This window comes from Tupaia chinensis, unplaced genomic scaffold (genome assembly GCF_000334495.1).
Source record: "Tupaia chinensis unplaced genomic scaffold, TupChi_1.0 Scaffold000045_1, whole genome shotgun sequence".
NCBI lineage: Eukaryota > Metazoa > Chordata > Mammalia > Scandentia > Tupaiidae > Tupaia > Tupaia belangeri.
Window position 1 is genome coordinate 3,847,521 of NW_006159501.1, and position 23,066 is coordinate 3,870,586.

The following is a 23,066-nucleotide window of genomic DNA, read 5'->3' on the forward strand; positions in this document are numbered from 1 at the left end:
TGGAAAATTTTTAAAAAACTTAATTTGCATTCATTCCCTAAGCATTGTCACAGCATACAAAATGTGATTTCCCACCCAGAATATACTGCTTAGTGGCTTAATCATGCATATTATTATCAAAAATTTTCCATTTCTAGTTTCTAGTATTTTTTTTACCCCTATTTCTGCCCTCTGTCCTTTCCCACCCTCTTCTCACACTATCTCTGGAATCTACAGTTGTCTTCCATTCCTTCCCCCCCACATTGTGTTGATCACACAATTTCTTACATAATCTAACTACTTTCAATAACAAGTTCACTTGGCACTATTAAGAAAACCAGTTTTAACTTAAATCAAAGAAAGGCTAAGGAACTTTGTTAAACAAAACAAAACAAAACAAAACCAGCCAATAAAATGGAGCTGTTAATCACACAACAAAACAATGTTCTCTAGGTGATTTTCATCTCTAGATGTAAATTATGGAGCTCACTTTTAGGCGAGGTGTCAGTAAGGTATTTAAGGACTGCTGTCAAAGGAAAGAAAGGAACTGGCCATGTGGGTAAGTGCAGGGAGAATATTTTAGACCGAGGGACAGCCTGAAGGTGCAGAGTGAGGCGTAAGAGCATAGCTGTAGGGAGCAGTCACAGGCGAGGTTGATTTGTTTTCTCACCAATGATCAAAGTGAGTCCATTAACTGGCTGGCTAGGTGAACTCACCCCTCCTCCCTCCTACTCTCCCTTTCTTCCTCCTCAGTCCTCCTGGTGCAGGCTGTGAGCTGGAGGAGAAGGGATTGTGGCTGACCGCACCTTATGGAGGTGTGTTTTCTCTCTTTCTTTTGCTGTCTCTCACTGGAAAATGCATAGACCCTCTGAAAATTGAAAAAAAAAAAAGCCATATGAGTATAACTTGTCTGTCCAGCCCCTCAAACTTAGTGTAGTGGGGCAGGAAAATGCCGGCTTGGGTAGAGTATCTGTTGTCCATGGACGCTGTCCGTATGGTGGATGCTCCTCTTCTCCCACCATCTTCTTGTAATAGTCCTGGCCCACTCGGCTGCTGCGTGTTCTCCCACCTTCTGCTGCGTTTGGTGCTTGGTATCGCCTTTCTAGTTCTGACCTTGGTGTTCCCTCATAATTCCAAAATTTCCCCTCAGGTCACGTTGGCCAATGACCATTGTAGTTGGACACACAGAACTCTCCTTCCTCAGAATTGTCCTTGTTAGCAGGTGGGGCTGTATGTGCTTCTGACCACAGAAGCTGAGAGGCAGCGAACTTAACCTCCAACTTAGAGCACAGCGGAGGGGACATTTGTGCAGGAGCTTGAGGGCAGAGGTCATTGCCTCATAAGAGCGTGAAAAACGACCTGCACAACCATAGTGAGACTTCCTCTGGGAAGGTCTGGGAACTGCCCCATGATATCCACCCTCAGAATTGGAGAAATCTCACCACCCCTCAGGGTAGTCACTGAAGACTGAAGGTCACTCTTTTTTAACCTAATTCTACTTCTAACTTTTATCATGCAGGAAATTGAGTTTCTGTAAGGATCCAATCTGCCATCAGAAGGACAAAATCCTCTCCTCATTCTAAGTCCACTCCCATCTGATTCTCAATGAATAAATATTAAGATTAAACAGAGATCTGAGTCTTTCCATCCAAATGTGGCATGATTTAAGTGCTTATTCTTGCTTTAAAGCTTAGTGCAAATGTTACCCCTTTAATAAGCCAAACCTGCCCCCACCCCACCTCAAAGTCAGAGGGTGGTGACAAATCCATTTTAAAAAAAATTTTGTTTATGTTTTAAAATTTATATGTGTATTACTATATATGCATTATTAACTTAGATATGTTTACATTTTACTGTGCTACAAATTATATGTGTATTATCATATATATAAGTGAATGTATAATTTATATATGTAGTAAAAAATAGAAAATTGGGGCCAGCAGGTTGCATAGTTGTTAAGGCTCTGGACTCCCACGTGACCGATTGTGGTTCGAGTCCCAGATCTGGTGGCTTGAAACTCATGGCTGGTGTGTGTGTGTGTGTTCATGCCCAAAATCTCAAGAGGAGAATGGAGGGATGGCCACACTGCAATCAGCTTATATTTCTCAGCCTAGATTTCTGTGTCTCTCTGTGTCTCTTCAGCAAGCACATGCACCCGATAGCAAAAAACAAATGAACAAACAAAAAACAAAAAAAAAAACAAAGCAAAACAAAACAAACAAAAAAACTCTCTCAAAAAAAAAATAATACCTATCTACTACAAAATAAAAAAATTCAAAGCTTTGAGATAAAAGTGACATAGATAATATCCTAAATTGTTTGTATTATAAAATTCTTTTTTTTCCTACCATTGGAATTACTGAAGTATTTAAAGTAAATATTAAGATTGTAAACACCTTGGGAACCAGCAGTTAGCGTAATGGCTATGTCGCTGGACTCCCACGTAGTCGACCGCGGTTTGCGTCCCGGACCTGGTGGCTTAAAACTCATGCCGGGTGTGTGTGCGTGCGTGCCCAATATCCCAAGAGGAGAATGGAGGAGAAGGAATTGTGGCCTGGCCATCCCCCCTGGGGGGTGATTTCTCACTTTCTGTCTCTATGTCTCTCTCTGTCTGTCTGGCGAGCGCACGCACCCTATAGCGAAAACCTCTCCAAAAAAAAAAAAAAAAAAGATTGTAAACACCTTTTTATGTTAGGTAAATACTCTTTACAAGCCAAATGATGTATAGTGATGGAATGTTTAAAACAATAATGAGAATAAAAAAAATAATCTGAAAAAAAGATTGTGTACACTTTATTTTAAAATTTTTATTTTTTAAGAGTGATTTTTACTATAAGGTACGTGCATTCGCCAGAGAGACAGATACAGAAAGCAAAAATTCAACCCCCCTTCTGGGGTGAGGATGGCCAAGCCACAATCCCTTCTCCTCCATTCCCTTCTTGGGATTTGGGGCACGCATACACATGTGCCCAGTGTGTTTTAAGCTGCCAGGTCGGAACTCGAACTGCAGTCAACTACATGGGAGTCCAGCGACATTAGCATTATGCCATCTACTGGTCCCATGTATACATTTTATTAAATTTGAAATTTTAACACTTGAGGATGCAGCAAGACATTGAAGTTCGGAGTTTGTTTATTTGTTTGTTTAAATACTTGGTTTTAATGGCTGTAAGAGTTCAGAAGGATTTCTCACAACGAGGTGTTGGTCCAAATTGAAGGACATTGGTGGCTACTTACTGAGTCATGATTCTCAGTTTTCAATGCTGTCCACCTATTATGCAAAGGTTTTTATTGAACCTGGCTAGTAGATTTCCATCTTTCTGATGGGAGGCAGTTAATCTTGCAAAGTAATTGAAAGATATTTCATTATTACAATTTTAGACAAATGAGTCCAAAGCCCATGAAATTTTGTTTGAAAGATGTTGAAGTAGATGAGAGACTTCTGTTTAAGTGTGCATATGGGAACATCATTGCAGCTAATACACCACCTATGTTGGCAGGAAAGGCACATACTAATGGAAATGTCTTCTTTTTTTCTTTGTCAGTGTGTGTGTGTACTTGCCAGAAACAGAGGGAGAGAGAAGAGAGGAGAAAGTCCCCCCCAATTAAGTGCAGTCGTGCTGTGATCCCTCCTCCCACATTTCTCCATGCTGTTGGGATTTTGAGCACTGGTATATATTTTGAGCTGTCTAGGTCGGGATTCAAACCACAGTCATGTGGGATCTGGCTCCTTTAGCCACTCGGTTATGGAGTCAGTTCTGGAAATATTTTCAAAAATGCTCTTCAAGGGGCCAGCATTTGGCATGGTGATTACTGCACTGGACTCCCACATGGCCGATGGTGAGTCACATCCTTGACTGAGAGGCTTGAAAATCATGTTGGATGTGTATGTGTGTGTGTGTGTGTGTGTACCCCAAATCCCAGGAAGAGAATGGAGGAGGAGGGATTGCAGAGTGGTCATTCCCCCCCGGGGGGGGGGTGATTCCTCACTTTCCCTGTCTCTGTCTCTCTCTCTGGCGAGCACATGTGCCCTAAAGGAAAAATGCTTTTATAAAATGTCCTTCAACACATGAATTTCTTTAGATTACTTTAAAAAAAATCTGCCTGTGGCACACTGCAAAGAGCTATTTGTCATCTCAGAAGAGGTGCCAGATTTGATTTCCTGTCTCTTTGTAAAGGAAAGATGCATGACCTGTCTTCAAGTTCAACAACAGTTTCAAGTACATTGTGTGATCCCAAAGAAGTTCATATCCCATGTCATTATGGATTCTTTTGAAAGTTCTACTATTCAAATTTCCTTTTCTCTGCATATATAATCATACTAATGGCATTCTGTGGCACTAATACTCACCTCTAGCTTGTATTTCTTTGCTGAACCAGCCTGCCTGTAAATGATGCTGTGAATAAATTTCATGTGTGATGCTATTTCTATAACCTTTCTCTGGAATCTTTACAAAATTCTAGTGGTTACATTTCAACAGTATTCCTATAAAACACAGTTACCATTTCAGAATAAATTACAGAGGCTGTATCTTCTCCAACACGACTTTGCTTTCATGGCTCACATGAGAGACCTTCTTCCCACATATTACTCTGGGTTATTATTATCAGGGTCCCAGGATTGCACACTGCACAATGTTAGGGTCACATGTCACATCAATTCCAATACATGCTACCTTCTGCAGTGTGCAGTGTGAAACCTGCGCTACTACAGGAACTCCTGGAATGGAACACCTCAGATCTATACAATGGGACAAGCTGGGACATCTGCACTTGATCCAGCTCCCTGGTAAAATAGCATTACTATTGGGTTATCAGAAAAGTCATGACACATTTTTGCATAGACACATATGTCATGATTTTCCCGACAACCCAATATATCATGTGTTTTCATTGTCATTTCCCCTAAATTTCCCTAGACAAATTTTTTTGTGTGTCTTCCAAATGTATTTCTGACAAAAACGAATTTTAATTTATTGCCATATGGCTATGTGATAGCTATGTATAATTTCAGCCATGTTTCTGTGATGGGAAAAATGAGAGATTAAAAAAATCTTATATACTGTTGCTTTGTATGCTTAAAGCCCAATGTATATACCTAAGGTATATGAATTATTGTCATAATAAGAGCTGTAACTTCAAATTTCTAATGAAATCCTTGTAATTTAAATGTTTTCTTGGGGGCTGTCTTCTTAGGGGATATGATTAGAAAATCATCAAGATAGAATATCATCATACCTCCTTGCTGTGTGAATGCAAGGGGCAGACTCCATGGAGAAGTGGTAATTTGCTGCTTAATAGTAGCCAGATTTCACATGGCAACTGAGGTTTGAATTCCCAACCCTGTCAGCCTGAACCAGGCTGGGCATACACACGAGTTCCCAAGACCCAACCATCTGGAGGACTGGAGGGGGGAGTTGCTGTGTGACCACATCCTGTAGAGGTTGCCTATCACTCTTCTACACACATGCATGCACAAGTGCTCTATCATGCATTTTTAAAAATTTATGCAACTAGGAGAGGGCATAATGGTTGCATTATTGAACTCCCATTTGGTCAACTGCAGTTCAAGTCCTGGACCTGGTGGCTTGAACTCATGCCAAGCACACGCATATGTGTGCCCAGAGTCCCGAGAGGGGAGTGTAAGAGAAGGGATTGTATGGCCATCTCCTCTTGGGGGTGATTTCTTGCTTTCTGCCTCTCTGTCTCTCTGGCGAGTGCATGCGCCTTAGAGAAAAATCTCTCTAAAAAAAAATGTAAAAGAGAGCTCTTTGGGGGTCCTTTCATGAGGGCACTAATCCCAGTCATGAGGACTTCCGGCTCATGAACTAGTCACCTGCCAAAGGCCCTGCCTCCTAAAATACTATCACATAGCATGTTACAAGTGCAACACATGAATTTGCAGATGACACAAACATTCTGTCCCTTGCTGCCAAGCAGTAAATATCTTAGGCTTTGTGGAATAGTTTGTGTAAGTAGTTTGCTAATATTCTGCAGGTTTTTTTCTAGCATAGGAAATGAGCATGGCTCTGGGGTCAGCTCGTCCTGGGTGTGATTCCTGGCTCTTCCCACTTAATTGTATGGTGTCATTGGACAAGTAACCCAGGCTTGCTGAGCCAGCTGGGTCTTCTGTGAAATGACAGTGGTGACATCTAACTTTAGAGATTAGGGCAGGTAACAGATGTAAAGCTCCTAGCACATGGTAGGATTTCCCAGAGTGGTTAGTATTATATAGCAGGAGTGAAGAAACTATGACCTCCAGGGAAAATTTCACCTGCTGCTTGCTTTTGTAAACAACTAATCCCTTTATCCAAAGTTTCACTTTCAGAGGTTTCAGTTACCCATAGGCAATTGTGATCAGAAAATATTAAATGGAAAATTCCAGAAATAAGCAATTCATAAGTTTTACATTCATGCTGTTCTCAGTGATATGATGAAATCTCTTGCCACCATTCACATGCTTTATCCTGTGATAAAGGACATAAAGTCTCCCTTTGTCTGGAATGCAGGCTTCCCTCCTTTGCCATCTCAGCTTTCCCATCAAAAACCCATAGTATGTGTATATATATATATATACTAGGAGGGCTTGAAAAGTTCACAGAAAATGCATATTATAAAAAAAAAATTTGCATGGATTTCAATTTTTTTTTGCACCAAAATAAACTCATACTTTAATTTCATGTTTTCCATGAACCTTTGGCAGATACCCTGTATACAGCTTGGTACTATTCATGGTTTCAGATACCCATTGAGAGTCTTGGAATGTTTCCTCAACAGATAAGGGAGGACTGCTAGAGCTGGAACTCAGCATTATTCATTAATTTACGCACTGTCTATAGCTGCTTTCATACCACAAAAACAGTTGCTTCATTGTGGTGTAGACCTGGTGGTCCACAAAGCCTCAGATACTACTTGTGGCAAAGGAGTGAATATCATTTGCAAGTACACATGTTGTATTTCTAACACCCAATGCAATAGTGTTGGGAGGCGAAGGCCTTTGGGAGGTGATTAGGTGGTGAGCAAGGAATCCTCATGACTTAGGTTAGTGCCTTCATAAAGGACCCCAAAGAACTCTTTCCTGGCACGTGAGGAAGCAGTGAGAGGACTCTGTCTGCAACCCAGAGAAGTCTTTGCCAGGATCCGATCAGACCAGCTCCCTGATCCTGGACTTCCAGCCTCCAGAACTGTAAGCAATACATTTCTGTTGTTTCTCTATGAACCACCCAGTCTATGGTATTTTGTTATAGTAACCTGAAAACATTGACCTTGTACGGAAAAAGCTTGCCGACTCCTTTTATAGAGTATTGTCATTTTGTATGTCTCATGACTTCATAAACTTGAACTGAATCCCATCTTAGCCTCCACTATAGCCTGGGGGCTTGTCCCCAACCTACCTCCAGGACCTGGCAAGTGCCTTGTACACAGAGCCTTTTTGGCCCACTCCTGATTCCTCCCCTCCTCACCAATAGTTGCCATCTGACTGAGGATACTCCCAGGGCTGGCAGGAAGAGCCAGAGAACTAACAACTCCCAAACCTTCCCCTAGAACCCTCAAACAGTGACTGAACAAAGGTGCTGTGTCAGATCCCTCCCCTTCTTCAGGTGGGCTAGCTACCCTGGGTCTCACAGCTGCACATGAGGTTGACTGTTGTATGGCAACTTGCTTCCTTCTCTTCCCATCTCCCCTCCTTGCTCCCCTGTGGTATTTCTGAGATCCCTTCCCAAGTAAATTCTTTGCACTCAAGTCCTGGCCCCAGCCCCTACTTCTGTGAGCTCCTGATTCCTTCCTTGCGCACCCTTTCTTCTGTGTTTTACTTCTCTCTATAGCTTTGTGTTTTCTACTGTGTTTGGACAGTAGAAAATAGACATGATGCAGGCCACAAATGATACGTTGCTATTGTGGATTAAGTGACTGATCACTGTAAGAATCAAAACAGAGGGACCAGTAGATGGCATAATGGCTATGTCTCTGGGCTCCCATGTAGCCCATGTAGGTTCAAATTCTGGACCTGGTGGCTTAAACTCACACCAGGTGCATGTGTATGTGCATGCCCAAGATCCCAAGAGGAGGATGGAGGAGAAGGGATTGTGGCGTGGCCATCCACCTGGGGGGCGATATCTCACTTTCTGTCTCTCTCTGTCTTTCTGGCGAGTGCATGTGTCCTATAGCAAAAACCTCTGAAAAAAAAAAAAGAAAAGAAAAAAGAAAGAATCAGAACAGAGAGTCAGCCCTGCAGCCTAGTGGTTAGGGAACTTGACCTCACATGGCTGACTGCAATTCAAGTCCTAGCCCTGGAAGCGTGAGGAAAACACCAGGTGTGTGTACATTTGTCCTGAATCCTAATGGTAGGAAGAAATGGAGAACGGATGGAATGACCACACTCTGCTGAGGGAGGTGCTTGCTTTTTCTGCTCTCCCTCTGGCAAGCACATACACCCTTGGTAATTGCAAAAGAAAGAGAGGAAAGGAAGAAATAAAGAAATAGAGAAAAAGGAAGAAAGAAAGGAAGAGAGGGAAAGGAAAGGAAAGGAGGAAGGGGAGAAAGAAAGAAATAGAAAAAGAACCAGAAGAGAGACTCAGGCTACAAACTCTCTGTCTAAACCACACACGCACTGATACACCCTCAGCTCCCTTTCCACATCTCCAGCTCTGTGGCCTGCCCCAGGTGCCACAGATGCTGGTATCCTGACTGTAGGTAGCAGCAGAACAGTATTGTACCCAAACACTGGGGTGGCATCAAGAGAGACAGAGGGTTAGTGAAATGCTGTGAGGGCCTTAGAGCAGGACTCGGTTAACAAGGGCTACTTCTGAACATTCAGCACCAACAAAGTCTCACTGTGTTTGCACACTTTTTATTTATTTTGCAGAGAGCTTTTCCGCAGCTCACAGAATGGCCTCACTGAGGGCCACTAATGATGGCATTGTGAGCCCAAGAGGCTGCGTCTTGATGTCAGCTGTGCCCCTGACTCACAGCAGGAAGGGCAGTTAATTACCTAATTTGTCTCTGTCTCTATTTGACCAGTTGGTAAATGGGGGAACGATATTGTATCTTGTTTTAAAGGGCTAGCCAGCCGGTCTGGAAAAAGCAAAGTAATGAACACAGAGCTTGGAAAACTCTTGGGACAAGGGCAAGTGTTCAGGAGGTCTCTGAGGTTAGGTTTTTTTTTTTTTTTTTTTTTTTTTTTTAAACAAAGGCTTTCAGAAAGTCTGGGTTGACAGAACTGATATATCTCAAGAATAGACCCCAAGACGTGGTCTTGATTGGGCTTTGGCATCTTGGCGATGCTCCCAGGGCTCACACCCAGGGGCCTGGGCCTGGGCCAGGACAGCTCTGGGGCAGCGGAACCCAGGAAAGCACGGGCTGCTCTTTCTCCAGGACAGTCAGTGTGCGGCCTCACGTGGTGTCTGCGAGACTCTGCCAGATGCTAGACTTCTCTGCCTTCTGGTCGTGGTGGGGTTGGAGATGATGGTCAGATCTGAAGAGCTATCAATGGAGACAGCCCAGACCTTCAAGAGAAGATTGAGCCCCCATGTCAGGGCTGAGGGAAGCCAGCAACTAGACCACTGGACATGTTCAGTGAGGGAGCAAAAGGGGTGTTAGTGCTCGCAGATGGTGGTCCACGGAGGCTCAGTGTGTGTCAGGGGAGGAAGAAGGAGAGGACTGTGCAAGGCAGGGTTGAGGCTTGGGCTCCTAGAATCTGCTCATGGACAACTGTACAAGAGGAAGGACAGGGCCCCCATGTCTGGACCCCAGTCAGACTTAGGCCAGGAGATGACAACTGTAAAAGGTAAATTCATTAAAAAAAATCTTACAAAAAATGTATTTATTTATTTCTTCCATGAGCAAGAGAGACAGAGAGCTAGCGCCCCAAACAGGGTCTTGACTCTGTGATTCACCCTCAGCTTTAGGCAGCACCAGATGACAGGTACCCAGATTATGGATGTGACTGCCCAGGGTACTCAGGGAAGTCTGTGGATACGAACCCAGAACCTCCCCATGTGGGTCAGCCTCACAGGGTGTCTCATTTTACTGCTGCACCACTACCCAGCCCCCCAAAATATACTTTATACTTAAAAAAATGTTTCTTTTTCCCTAGAAGGTATATACACTTGTCAGAGAGAGAAAGAGAGCGAGAGAGTGAGAAGGAGAAAGCAACCTCCAAGGAGAGTACTTACATGACAGTCCCTTCTCTATTTCTGTGTGTCAGCATTTGAGATCTGGAATGATTTTCAAGCCACCAGGCTTGGGACTCAAACCACGTGGTCAAACATGTGGGCCCCAGCTTCCTTAATGACCAGGCCATGGACTAATCCCCAAACTACACTTTAAATATGCTTGTTGTAGAAAATGATGAGTATGCGGTGCCTTGGATTAGTATGCTCCCGAAGTCCATGTGTTGGGAGCTTCATCCCCCAGGCAGCTGTATAAGAGGTAGGGCCTCTAAGAGGCAACTAGGCCATGAGGGCTCCACCCTGATAGGTGGGTTTAATACCTTTTGATAAAGGCTTTGAGAGTGTATTTCTCCAGTCTCTCATGCTTGCTCATCTTTTCATCATCTGCCCTGGGATGACAGAGTATGAAGACCCTCACTAGATGCTGGTGTCATGCTCTCAGACTTCCCAGTCTCCAGATCCATGAGCCAAGTATATTTCTTTTCTTTATAAATTACCCAGTCTGTAGTACTCTGTTGTAGCAATACAAAATGGACTAAGACATATGGAAAAGTTAAAAGAAGAAAAATAAATCACTCTACTCACCAAACCACAGGCAACTATGAACATTTTAGCATTGTCTTCATGGTCTTTCTAAAAGAAATCTCATTTTGAAAGCACGATTGAAGTGATATTGTAGAGTTTTGCATTTTGCTGGTTTTTCCATATTTTAACAAAAAATGTTCTTCATTGTACTAACACTATTTGTAAAACAACTTTAATGGCCTTATAATATCCTGATAAATGGAAGCGCTATGTATTTGGGCCTCACTAGAAAATAGAAACCATTCTAAGTATTTTATTATTAAAAGAATTATTTTATTAAATTAAATTTAATTTATTCATTTATTTTAACTTGACCAGAGAGGGGGAGAGAGAGAGAGAGCAAGCCGCCAGGTCTGGGACTTGAACTGCAGTCGGCCATGTAGGAGTCCAGTGCCCTTAACCACCATGCCACCTGCCAGCTCCAGTTTTTTTTTTTTTCTAATTGTCAGAGAGCATGTATGCTCACCAGAGAGAAAGAACCAGAGAAAGAGAACACACCATGCAATGGGGTGTGGTCATGCCACAATCTATTTCTTCCCTTCATTTCTCCTTTCCATCGAGATTTTGAGCATGCAAGCTCAAGTACCCTGCATGTTTTTAAGCCACCAGGGTGGGATTTGAACCACAGTCAGTCATGTAGGATCCAGCTCTCTTAACCACTAGTCTGTAGGTCAGCCCATAACCACTCTAAGTATCTTAATAGAATTTCCAGGAGGAAATTGGTTATAGGGATGAAGGAAGGATCAAAGAGCCAAGAGGAGGACTGAAGGGAGACCCAGAGGTTAGCAACTGTAGGAAGCCAGTATAGACTGAAGGAGCAGTGAAAGGAGTTGATGTTGCCATGTCTAGAAACTAGAACCACAGAGTGAAGCTAGAGCAGGTCTGGGTACTGAGTTGGCCATGTTATTATGAAGGAGATGTGGTGATGTCAGATACCAAGGGAAGCAGAGATAGAGGGAGATTCCTTCATCGCAGCCTTTCACCAGTGTCTCTCATTGGCTGAATCTGACAATGGCCCCTTACTTGTGCCAAACTTTCAGTGGTTCACCATTATGGTCTTCTATAGAAGGTCCTGCCCAGTCTGACTCAGGCTTAAATATCCATTGTCATCTCCTGCCGCTGGCTCTCCTCCTCATCAGAAACCTGAGGTATAGGCACTCCAACCTTGTCACGGTCTCCTTTATTGCCTCTGTGCCTCTGTGCCTGCTATTCTTGCATCCTAGAATGCCCTTCTCATCCCTGTGGGCCATGTTAGACCCAGGTCATTTTTCTAGATGTGTTTCAACTGTTACTTTGTCTGAGAAGCCCTCCTTTCCCCTTCTCTGGAGTAGATATGGTTGAGTCCTTCACAACATCACATTTTCACCCTTCAGAGGCATGTCTTGGCATCTGTATCTGCTTCTCCTCCACTAGACTGCAAGGTTCTTGGTGGTGGGGGGGCCCCATTGAGGCATGTTTTGAGCATCACACTACATAGCTGATACTGTGAGAGCTCAGAAAATCAGGGCCAAATAATTAAAAATGCTGTTCTCCTACATCCACAGCAACTGACCTAGAGGGCTGTTAAGTGAGGAAAAAACAAGTTGCAGAGTAATGTGCGTGAAATGCCTTTATTTTAATAAAAACAAACAACGCCACCTCCTCAAGATGTTTTATGGAGGAAAGAGTAGAAAGGCACAAACCAGACTGGCCACCATTGGTTATCTAAGGGGGCGGGGCAGCTGACAGAGACTACAGAGATATTTCATTGCTTATTTTAGTAATCTTTAAAAATGATGGGATGCACAAGCTACTTACAATTTTTGAGAAGGAATTTAATAAGAGGGTTCATTAATAAGGGAAAGCCATGGTTTCCCTCTTCAGAATGTGGCCAGGTCCATCATGGCCTTATCTCCTCTGACTGGATACTTCCAGAAACCTGGGATCTGTGTTGAAAGTCCCTGGCTTCCTGCTCCATCTCTCTGCTTCTGGTTCAGGTCCATCTGGAGGACAGACTGCAGAGGGGGCCAGTGGGAGCATTTCCGAACTTTAGGCCTCACAGGGTCCAACCGGCTGGGGGGAGCTCGGCACAATCTTACAGCCCATAAATCCCCATATTCTCAGTGCAGAGAGCTCTCAGTCCTTAACTGCCAGGCTCCAACTTGAAGCCAGAGGCTCGGCTTAGCTTCCATTACAAATGTCCTGAGCCATGCAGGCTCTTAATAAGAAAATTGATTCAGCCCCAGGCTTAATCTCTATGGTACATTTTTTTTTCCATGACAGCAAGTTCATGGCTCTGCAATATCTGATTTAGATGTTCTGAAAATTTATTTTTTGACAAGGCTTAATTAAAGTGGATTGCACCTATCCTATATGGGGACATTTTACAATTTCCATAACAAATACCATTATCACCAGCAGCGGTGTATTGTTTTGTTCTATTGATGTGTTTTATGGTGATGTCATAAAAAGAAGATGATGACTTCTCATTATGAGGCAGATGGAGAGGAAGACGCATTTTGATTACCAGAGAGGAATATGTTCTTTCCAGCCACCTTAATAGCCAGCGAGGGCCGGACTGGATGGGAAGGGGAGGCCTAGGCAGATGACTTTTTTATGAGCCTGACTTTTATAGCAGCTGCCTTTTGTATGTTTTAAAACGAAATCCATTAAATGTGAAGTTGATTCTTCAGTTTGGCGCGAGAGGAATGCTCCACAGATTATATATCTTTCTGAATCTATTATTAGCAATTAACAAAACTCACTTTCTGAGTCTCTTAATTTAGAAATGAGTAACTAGGCTTACTTTAAAAAAATCCATTATAATTAAATAATGCTTTTTATCTATTAAGTATTGTGTGAATCATCCATTTAAAAATATTTTGTATTATAAGAGCAATATATTTTCACTGTAATAAACTCAGTAAACATGGTCTTCTTCTGTATTTAAAAATATCAGACTTGACTTCTCATATTGTGACTATTTTAATGGTTCTCTTAGATACCATTTTATTTTTAAAATTATTTTAACTTTTATTTATTTATTTATTTATTTTAATTTGACCAGAGAGTGGTAGAGAGTGATAGAGAAATAGAGAGAGGAAGCGAGAAAGCAAGACTCCAGGTCCAGGACTCAAACTGTGGTCAGCCATGTGGTAGTCCATTGCCCTTAACCTCCCTGCCACCTGCTAGCCCCATAGATAGCATTGTAAAATCACTTCATATTATTCAACTTTTGATTGTAAAGTAATGTATTTAACCGATTTTCTAATATTGAACCTTAACTTGTTTTCAAGTTTTTCATTTGTGTAGGTAACACAGATAAACTTTCTTATCAAAAATGTTTGTTTGTTATTACTGATTAATTGCCTAGAATCTACTCAGAAAGTAAAATTACTGGGTCAAAATATTTAAACATTATTATTAACCAGCTTTCCAGAAGGTTTGCACCAATCTTTATTTCATATACGAACATATGAAGTATATGTTGAACATGCTTGTCAACTTCTGCTGGGCAGATATACAATAATACTGCCTTTTGATAGTTTTCTGTCTTTGACTACTGAGCCATAATTGAGATTGCAGAGTGTCTGGGCTGACTCACCCGGAGGGTCTTCAATGCTTCCTACACTTTGCCAGGTTCGATAATTCTGTTTAAGTTCTGTGTTTTAGGTAGAAAATACAGGGCTATGATTATGGAATTGGTTTTGCATCTTCCTCTACCAACAGGATTACCAGGGATGGCCCAGGAGCTCTAAAAGGGGATAAGACCTCCTATGATTTCAATTTGACTTAAGAAATAATGATGTCCATATGCAAAGCCGGGAAGCTCAAAGCTGACATTTCCCCCCCACCCTTTTTTTTTCCTTTTTAAAGCTGACTTCATATAGAGTCAATTACCCTGAGCAGCTTATGTTTTAGTTTGGGCTAATTATCCCTGAATCGGACATACTGAGGAAACTCTGCATTCACAGACAGGGGGCATCAAGCGAGGCTAGGGAAGCAGTTATGAGGCCAAAGGGGGAACTTCAAAGCCACAGTGAAAAAGCCCAAAGGAAAGAAAACAAAGACTCGTAACATATTTGCAGAATGAAATGGGAGCCAGAGTTGGGGCAAAGCAGAAGCAATTAATTCATTTCTTTGGAAGCTAATTCATGTATCTTTACCCTGAATCTCCAAGTCCCTTTCTCTGTTTCAGGTCCAATGTGCCTGTGTTTTGAATACCTAATTAATTAGAACATGCATTGACTTACTTTGCCAAAGGTGCATAATTTATCTTGCTGGGCTCCTGAAGTTATTTCGGGTAAGTTTTTTGAAATATATGTAAATGGATTTGCTGGAGTTCTGCGTTTCAGTGACAGAATCCAGGTATTCTCATGGGAAGTGTTAAATGTGTGTGTGTGTTTTTCCTCCCATGGTGATCTTTATTTTATGTATGTATGTATGTATGTGTTTTTTTTCCTTTGAGAGGTTTTTGCTATAGGGCGCGTGCGATCGCCAGACAGACAGAGAGAGACAGAGAGACAGAAAGTGAGAAATCACCCCCCCCCCAGGGGGATGGCCATGCCGCAATCCCTTCTCCTCCATTCTCCTCTCGGGATCTTGGGCACACAGCACACGCGCCCGGTGTGAGTTTTAAGCCACCAGGTCCAGGACGCAAACCGTGGTTGACTACGTGGGAGTCCAGTGACATAGCCATTACGCTAACTGCTGGTCCCATCACATGGTGATTTTTAAAACCGGGGCTTGGGTGGGCATTTTACTGACAGGTGATTGAAATGAAGGAGCAGTGTGGTTGTATTTGGGATTTCTGGGCTGAAGGTCATATCATGCTATTGTGATGAGAGCCTCAGTTTCCTCATTGGGGAAGTACGAGCATCACTGAATTAGAGGGGTTCTGAGGGACCCTTCATGGCATGCTCCATGTGTCACAAGGCAGCCGAGGTGTGTGCTCTTCACTGAGCCCTTGTTTTGCAAGGTCAGCCTACAGCCTGTTCAGAGGTTCAGACGTCGAAAGCAGAGTACTGAAGAAATAAAGTTCTGCTTTTATAAACTCATCCAGAATTTTTAAGCACAGAAATCTAGAAAAAGGCATTTTGACTGTATCACAGTTTAGCTGTTGTTTTCATTGGGGTTAGAGCAAGTTTTGAATTAGAATCGTGGGTGAGAATGGAGGGTAGGTGAGCTTTTCAGAGCACAGGGACTCTGAGGGACTTGGCCAGACCTGTGCTGGCCTGCAGGTCCTGAGTGGTGAGTGCTAATCAGAATTTAGACTCTAGTGGTGAGGGTCCAGGAGGCTAGCATGTCTTAGCTCCTGTCTTGTTAATTTCCAACACTAAAGTTTGGGGGTAAAGTAGAGGGGCATTTTCTTTGAATTATTCTTATTTCCCTTTGGGCTATTTTTGGGTCATTTGAGCCTTCTTCCCAAGGTTGCAGAAATTCCAAAAATGACCTTTTGCTTCCTGTGACTTTTCCAGATGAGGAGCAAGGATTTTGTCAGCATAAACATCTATGTAAGCATGTGTCTGTGTGTCAGCCACATCAGCTACCTACCCAAAGGGGCAGTAGCCTTACAGGGGTTCTCTCCAAGGCTGGAAAGGAGAGGAGAGAGGGCCACGTTTTCCTATTTTCATTACTTTCCTATTTGGAGTCTAATTTCAAATATATCTTGTTAACTTCTTATTTTAAAGATTTTTGTTATTCATAATGGAGTATGCACTTACAAGACAGAGGGAGAGAGAGAATGACAGACAGACAGACATGCGGCACAGGGCCTGGCCACTTTGTAATCTGTAATCTCCTTCTAGGCCTCCAGTTCACCAGGACAGGAATGTGCACCTGTGTCCAGTATTTTTCAGGTTGACTTGCTGGGGATTTGAACTACAATCAGCATGTGGCTTCCAGCTACACAGTCTGGTATGCTACCAACTGCTCCACAGAGGCCTAGCCCCTGTCTTATTAATTTTCAACAGTGAGGTTTGGGAATAAAGGTAAAGGGATATTCTTATTTCTCTTTGGGCTATTTTTAGGCTGTTCAAGTCTGATGACCGTCTTGCACCTGTTGCAGTGAAAACACCCGGTCTCTACACAGACACCAGAATACTAATGCTGGGATCAGTGCATCACATTCTGTTATGGTTCAGGTGCGTATGTCTTAGGTCAAGTTATTTAACATTTTATGTCAGTGAGAGCCAATGCCAAATGGAATTTTTATGGAGCTGAATGCTTTATCCGTGGAGGATAATCATTTATATCTGGGTTAGTGGGCTTCAGAGGAGAGCAGAGAGCCTTCCCACCCCCAATCCACACCTCAAACAGTCTTTAGGAGACAGACACAGACAGAAAATGGCAGAGGCCAAGAAAGGGACAGTGACTTGACATCTTAAGCCGCTGTTGTTTGGGCCCAAGGTCATAGGTCAGAGGCCAAGATATGTTTTTGGCCTGAAGAATGTTCAAAAATTTTGCCTCTATTACCAGCCTTTTATTTTCATATTTTACTTATATACTTAAAGGCAGGGTCGTGTCATGTCATGATCATCTTGCCTCAGCCTCTCAGTAGACATACAGGCATTCCTCATCATGCCTAGTTCATTTTTAGACAGGGCCTCACAGTGTTGCCTAGACCAGACTCAAGCTCGCAGTCCTCCTGCCTCAGCCTCCCTAACTGCTGTACTGCTCTGCCCAGCCTTTCCATTAGACTAGGCACTGTCCCCAGAACTCCAGTGTGGTCCCAGCCTGTGGAGTACAGGCTCTTAGTAGCACCTGCCACTGTGGCTGGGCTGACTGCCCGCTTTAAAAAAGGCAGTGATTTTGCATAAATTCTGATTCTCAGCTTCTTTTGGAAAAGAATTTCGGACAACACTGAGCTGGCATTTCCCCATGGCAACGGTTTCTGGAGCTGAGTGGGGCTCCACCCTCCCCAGCCCTCTCCCTGTGCTGTGTCCCTCCCCCGCCTCCACCATGACTGTGCTGATTCCATGACTTGCTTGGCTGTGGCCCTGGCTCCACACCAATGCTGTGGACACCAGGCGAGGAAATCTTTTGTCTCACTTGCCTCGATTTTCCCAAAAGTAAAACAAGGAATTGAATCAATAGGGTCTAAACATCCCTTTCAACTCTCAGATTCCATGATTCTGGGATGATTAAGTATTTTAAAATATTCTACTAACTTCAGGTTTGTGCTCGACTGCTGCGGGCTGGTGCGAGCCCAGCCTGGCTCTGCACAGCCCTGTCTGTTGTACAGGCCTGTCTACTGGCCCGGGTCCTCTCACCTTCTCTCCCATCCTGACTGGATTCCGTGAGTGAGAAAACCACTGGCCAAGAGCTAGCCCATCTCGAGTTTCACCTTGGATCTGCCATGAACTTATTCCCATAGTGCTGCTCATGTCCTGGTCAGTTTCCAACTCTGCAAGGCTGGAAGGAATTTCTTCAAGCTGCAATATCTCCTGACCCTGAGGTCCACTTGGTTCTATAGGAAATGTCATGGAAAACCTGCAGGACACGTTGCCTGGTTTCCCCCTGCAAAGGGCTTGGCAGTGCATTGAGGACAGGACTTATCAGACGGCCCTGGCCTCTGCTCTCAGGAAGCTTCCCACAAAGGAGAAGGATAACATATCTGCTGAAGACTCTACAGTAGAAGAGGAGATAAACATTCCCCTCCCCCCTTTTCCATGTAGTGGTCATTTGTATTTACCACCTGGGATAATGCTGAGAAACAAAAAGGAATACTTTAAAAAGAAATGCCAGCAGGTGGCATGGTGAAGGTGCTGGATTCTCACATGGCTGACTGCAGTTTGAGTCCTGGCCCTGGTGGCTTGAAAATGGCAGTGGGCATGTGTGTGTGTGTGGCTCAAATCCCAGAACAGAGGAGAAGGGATTCCTGCATGGCCATCCCCCTGGGGATAATTTCTCACTTTCTCTTTACTGTCTCTTTCTCTCCAGTGAGAACATGTGACGTATGGAAAAAAGGTAAAAAAAAAAAAAAAAAAGGCAGAAAAATGAGATGTAGAGGACCAGCAGGTGGCATGGAATTTGAGGCAACTAGACCCCACGTGGCTAACTGAGTTTGAGTCCCAGACCTGGCAACTTGAAAGTCATGCCAGGCATATGTACATGCGTTCTCAAAATCCCAAGAGGAGAATGGAGGTAAAGGCATTGTGGCATGGCCATCCCACCTGGGTCGGGGAGATGATCTCTCACTTTGCCTCTCATTTGCATTCTCTCTCTGCCCTTCTCTGACAAGCACACATGATTTGTAGCAAAAAAAAAAAGTGCAGAAAAATATAAAAATTAGGTTAAAACGTGTGTCCTGTAAGATTGATTTTTCTAAAATACGATTCCCAAGATGTACTCAAAACAAGCTTTGACCCTAAAGATCTCGTAGCAAGTTCAACTTCCTTAACAGACCCCTTCCTTGGCTCCAAACAGCCAGCATGGCTGCCTTTTGTTCCTGGCCAGCGAGAGAAACCATGACCACCCTCCTGTCCTCTCAAGCTTCCCTTCCTACATGGCTTGCCCTCCCAGCCTCTCCTCTGTATAAATCCAGGGCAATCTCCGGGACTCTACTTCTGTTCCTCATATCTTCTCTGATTACGTTCTCTCAGTCCCTCAACTCTCTGTTTTTGACATGTGCCGCTGGCTGTTAAAATCTTTCCCTCTCTGTGTGACCCCTCTCTCCAGCTCCAATGCAAGCTTCCTAACTACAGAGTTAGAACTTTGAACCCCTGCCTTATGGGGCTTGGACACTGCAAAGGCTCAGTAGATGTTTGTTGAGTGAATAAAGGAATGAGTGACTGAGCGAAAGGAAAGCTAAAGGGAATGAGGGTTACCCATGCCCGCGGTGCGCTAGCCCTAATAGGGTACAACTCTCCGCCTGCATTGTTAGTTTCTCGCCAGCTTTGCCTTGCTCTCAGTGTGGCTGGGGAGCTGTCCCTGCTCCGAGGCACACGGGTGTGCAGGACTGCCCAAGCTGAAAGGCACCGACTTTCCAAGGTTGTCTTTTCTCCATGCTCCGGAAGTTGACTAGCTGATGAGTTCTCAGAGAATATTCACCATTTTCCTTCCTCTAGGTGCAATGTAAGGAGGAGATAGGCTGGTCACTTTGTCTTCCTTATCTGTAATACTGCAGCCAAACATCATTAGTCTGACCAGTGAGGGATGAAGGGCAGACGGAGGAGGGAGGACGCCTGACCACATGCCCACGTCCATGAACCTGCAGTTTATCTTCTCTAACTATTTCTCGTAATTTGACTGACACTGTCTAGAAGTTACTCAGATACCTATTTTAATAAATAGACAAAAGCAGTATATAGTAAGTGTATTAGGGTTCTTTAGAAAAACAGGACCAGCAGGATGTGTGTGTGTGTGTGTGTGTGTGTGCGTGTGCGTGCGTGTGTGCATAAATGTGTGTGTATTTAGTACATATAATCCTTCTAAGGAGCTGGCTCCTATGATTACAGAGGCTGTGAGTCCCAAGTGCAGGTGAGTTAATGAACTGAAAGTCAGGAGTGCTGATATTTCAAGCAAAGTCCAAATTCAGTAAAAAAAAAAAAAAAAAGGTCCTAGTTCAAAGACCAGAGGAAAAAGGGGGCCATCGGGTAGTGATGAGGGCCAGCCTTTTATACTACTCACGTCTTCAACCGGTTGAATGAGACACACCACATTAGAGATTGCAATGTGCTTTACTCTAGTGATTTGTTAATCTCATCCCAAAAAACCCTCACAGAAACACCCATAGTAAAGTTTGACCAAGTATCTAGGCACTTTCTCATCTAGTCAGGCTGACACATGAAGTTAACCATTACAGAAACCAAATGAAGAGATTTTCATATAATGAATAATTTTTGTTTTTTTGGAGAAGTTTTTGCTGAAGGGCATGTGTGCTCACCAGAAAGACAGAGAGAGAAATAGAGACAGGAAGCGAGAAATCGCCCACGCCACCATCCTTCTCCTCCATTTTCCTCTCAGGGTCTTGGGCACAGATGCACACGCGCCTGGCATGAGTTTAAGCCACCAGGTCTGGGACTCAAACCACAGTCGACTGCATGGGAGTCCAGAGACGTAGTCATTTTGCCATCTGCTGGTCCCAAATATAATGAATAATTTTAAGGTGGTTTTTAGTCCTTGGGGATAATTTCTTCTATTTTACCTTGTCTAATAATTCTGAAATATTATCTCCACTATAAAGGGACCAACTTCTCAGACTTTTGAAAAGGAGGTAGGGAGAATGGAGGAGGATAGGTAGCAAGTGGTGAGGGGCACACACCTCTCCAAGGAACCCTCCATGCACACCACAAGGAACCCCGTCCTTATGTGTGAGAGAGTGAGCACAGCTTTTCCAAGACCAGAACTGGAAGATGGAGGGTGTACAATGATTTATAATGACCTTTGTAACCTGTCTTTCACCTTAATGAAAAGAACTGAAGAAGTGTGGGACCTGCAGAAGAAAATTCAGAGCCATGAAGATCGGCAAGAGGTTCACCCCAGACATTCTAGACTATTTCTAACACAATGTTTTGGAGGAAGAACCCCTTGAAAGATGGTGTAATTTTATACATCATTTCTATAATAATAAAATCAAAAATAATTGTCCAGTTCTGGGACCAGCAGTTGGCATAATGGCTACGTTTCTGGACTTCCATAGAGTAGATTGCAGTTTGAGTCCTGGACCGGGTGACGTAAAACTCACATCAGGTGCATGTGCATGCGTGCCCAAGATCCTGAGAAGAGAATAGAGAAGGGATTGCGGCGTGGCCATCCCCCCTGGGTGTGTGTGTGTGGGGTGATTTCTCGCTTTCTGTCTCTGTCTCTCTTTCTGGTGAGCGCAAGTACCCTATAGCAAAAACTTCTCCAAAAATAAAAATGATGTCCAGTGCTTACTATATACCTATACAGTGCTAGATGTTTGATATTCATTTTTAAAATTCGGTTTAGCCAGAAATTTATAGGTGAAGTGTTGTTTCCATTTTGCAGATGATAGAACTCTATCAGGGCTGGCATTCTGCTAGGGCAGTGATAATGTGCTGCTCAAAACAAGCTGGATTCCACATGGCAACTGAAGCTTGAAACCCTGGCCTGGCCAGCCCGGAACATGCTGGGCACAGGTATGAGTGCCCCAGATCCGAGGAGCCGGTGGACTACAGAAAGGTGATTGTAGTGGGACTAGATCCTATGGGGGTGGGGGGGTGGGGGTGCTCATCTCTCTCTCTCTCTCTTTTTCTCTCTCATGTGTTCACAACACCTGCTGTCGTGAATGAACAAAACAAAACAAAACAAAAAACAAAAGTGAAGCTCAGAGACTTTATCCAGGTTGCAGAGCCGAGAATGAGGCTAGTCTTCTGACTCGAAAGCCCACAACCATCTCCTACCTCCAGGGCTGTACAGTTGTGAGAATAACCCTATTGTGCTACAGGAGGGTTAATTTCTCCCAGAGACCTCCTCCTGAGTTCCCTCCCTCCTCTGCGTGTACCCACACCAACAAGGGGAAGCTGATTTTGTGGTGATGGATGAAAATGGCTTGATGATTCTGTATGTTACGTGGGTAAAAGCAGACTCTACCTGTATCAAACATCTGTTCTTTTTTCATTACAGAATTATCCTGAGACAGAATAAAAGATGTGGAAGGGGGCAGACAATTTCAGCCCACAACAATTTTCCATTTTAGAGTACTTTTGCAAATGGTGCTGAAAGAAAGTATTCCATGTGGAACAGGTGAGGACACTCTGTTCCTTCCAAACAAACCTGGAAGGAAAAATGAATGGAAAAAACAACTTTTATTTTAAAAGCATTAAAAGGCTGCTGCTGTGCACACAGCCGCCTCCTCTGGGTAACCATGCTGTGCCCAGCACATGGCCACACTCCAGGGTGACAGAGATGTGAGGGCCAAGGACCGGGGGAGCCGGTGGACTACAGAAAGGTGATTGCAGTGGGACTAGATCCTATGGGGGTGGGGGGGTGGGGGTGCTCATCTCTCTCTCTCTCTCTTTTTCTCTCTCATGTGTTCACAACACCTGCTGTCGTGAATGAACAAAACAAAACAAAACAAAAAACAAAAGTGAAGCTCAGAGACTTTATCCAGGTTGCAGAGCCGAGAATGAGGCTAGTCTTCTGACTCGAAAGCCCACAACCATCTCCTACCTCCAGGGCTGTACAGTTGTGAGAATAACCCTATTGTGCTACAGGAGGGTTAATTTCTCCCAGAGACCTCCTCCTGAGTTCCCTCCCTCCTCTGCGTGTACCCACACCAACAAGGGGAAGCTGATTTTGTGGTGATGGATGAAAATGGCTTGATGATTCTGTATGTTACGTGGGTAAAAGCAGACTCTACCTGTATCAAACATCTGTTCTTTTTTC

At 43.6% G+C, this 23,066-nt stretch overlaps 1 long non-coding RNA gene and 1 pseudogene across 1 annotated transcript in view; both read left to right on the forward strand.

The window, feature by feature from the left end:
• LOC102471601 (sphingolipid delta(4)-desaturase DES1-like) overlaps positions 1–1,606 on the forward strand; it is a 22,451-nt pseudogene extending 20,845 nt beyond the window's left edge.
• Positions 1–22,359, forward strand: part of LOC114008546 (uncharacterized) — a 60,639-nt gene extending 38,280 nt beyond the window's left edge. Inside the window, exons 4-8 of the long non-coding RNA XR_003550062.1 lie at positions 14,914–15,018; positions 16,523–16,631; positions 16,745–16,858; positions 21,687–21,860; positions 22,305–22,359. This is a non-coding gene — a long non-coding RNA (uncharacterized LOC114008546). The remainder of the gene's footprint in view (positions 1–14,913; positions 15,019–16,522; positions 16,632–16,744; positions 16,859–21,686; positions 21,861–22,304) is intronic.
• The last annotated feature ends 707 nt before the right edge of the window (positions 22,360–23,066 follow it).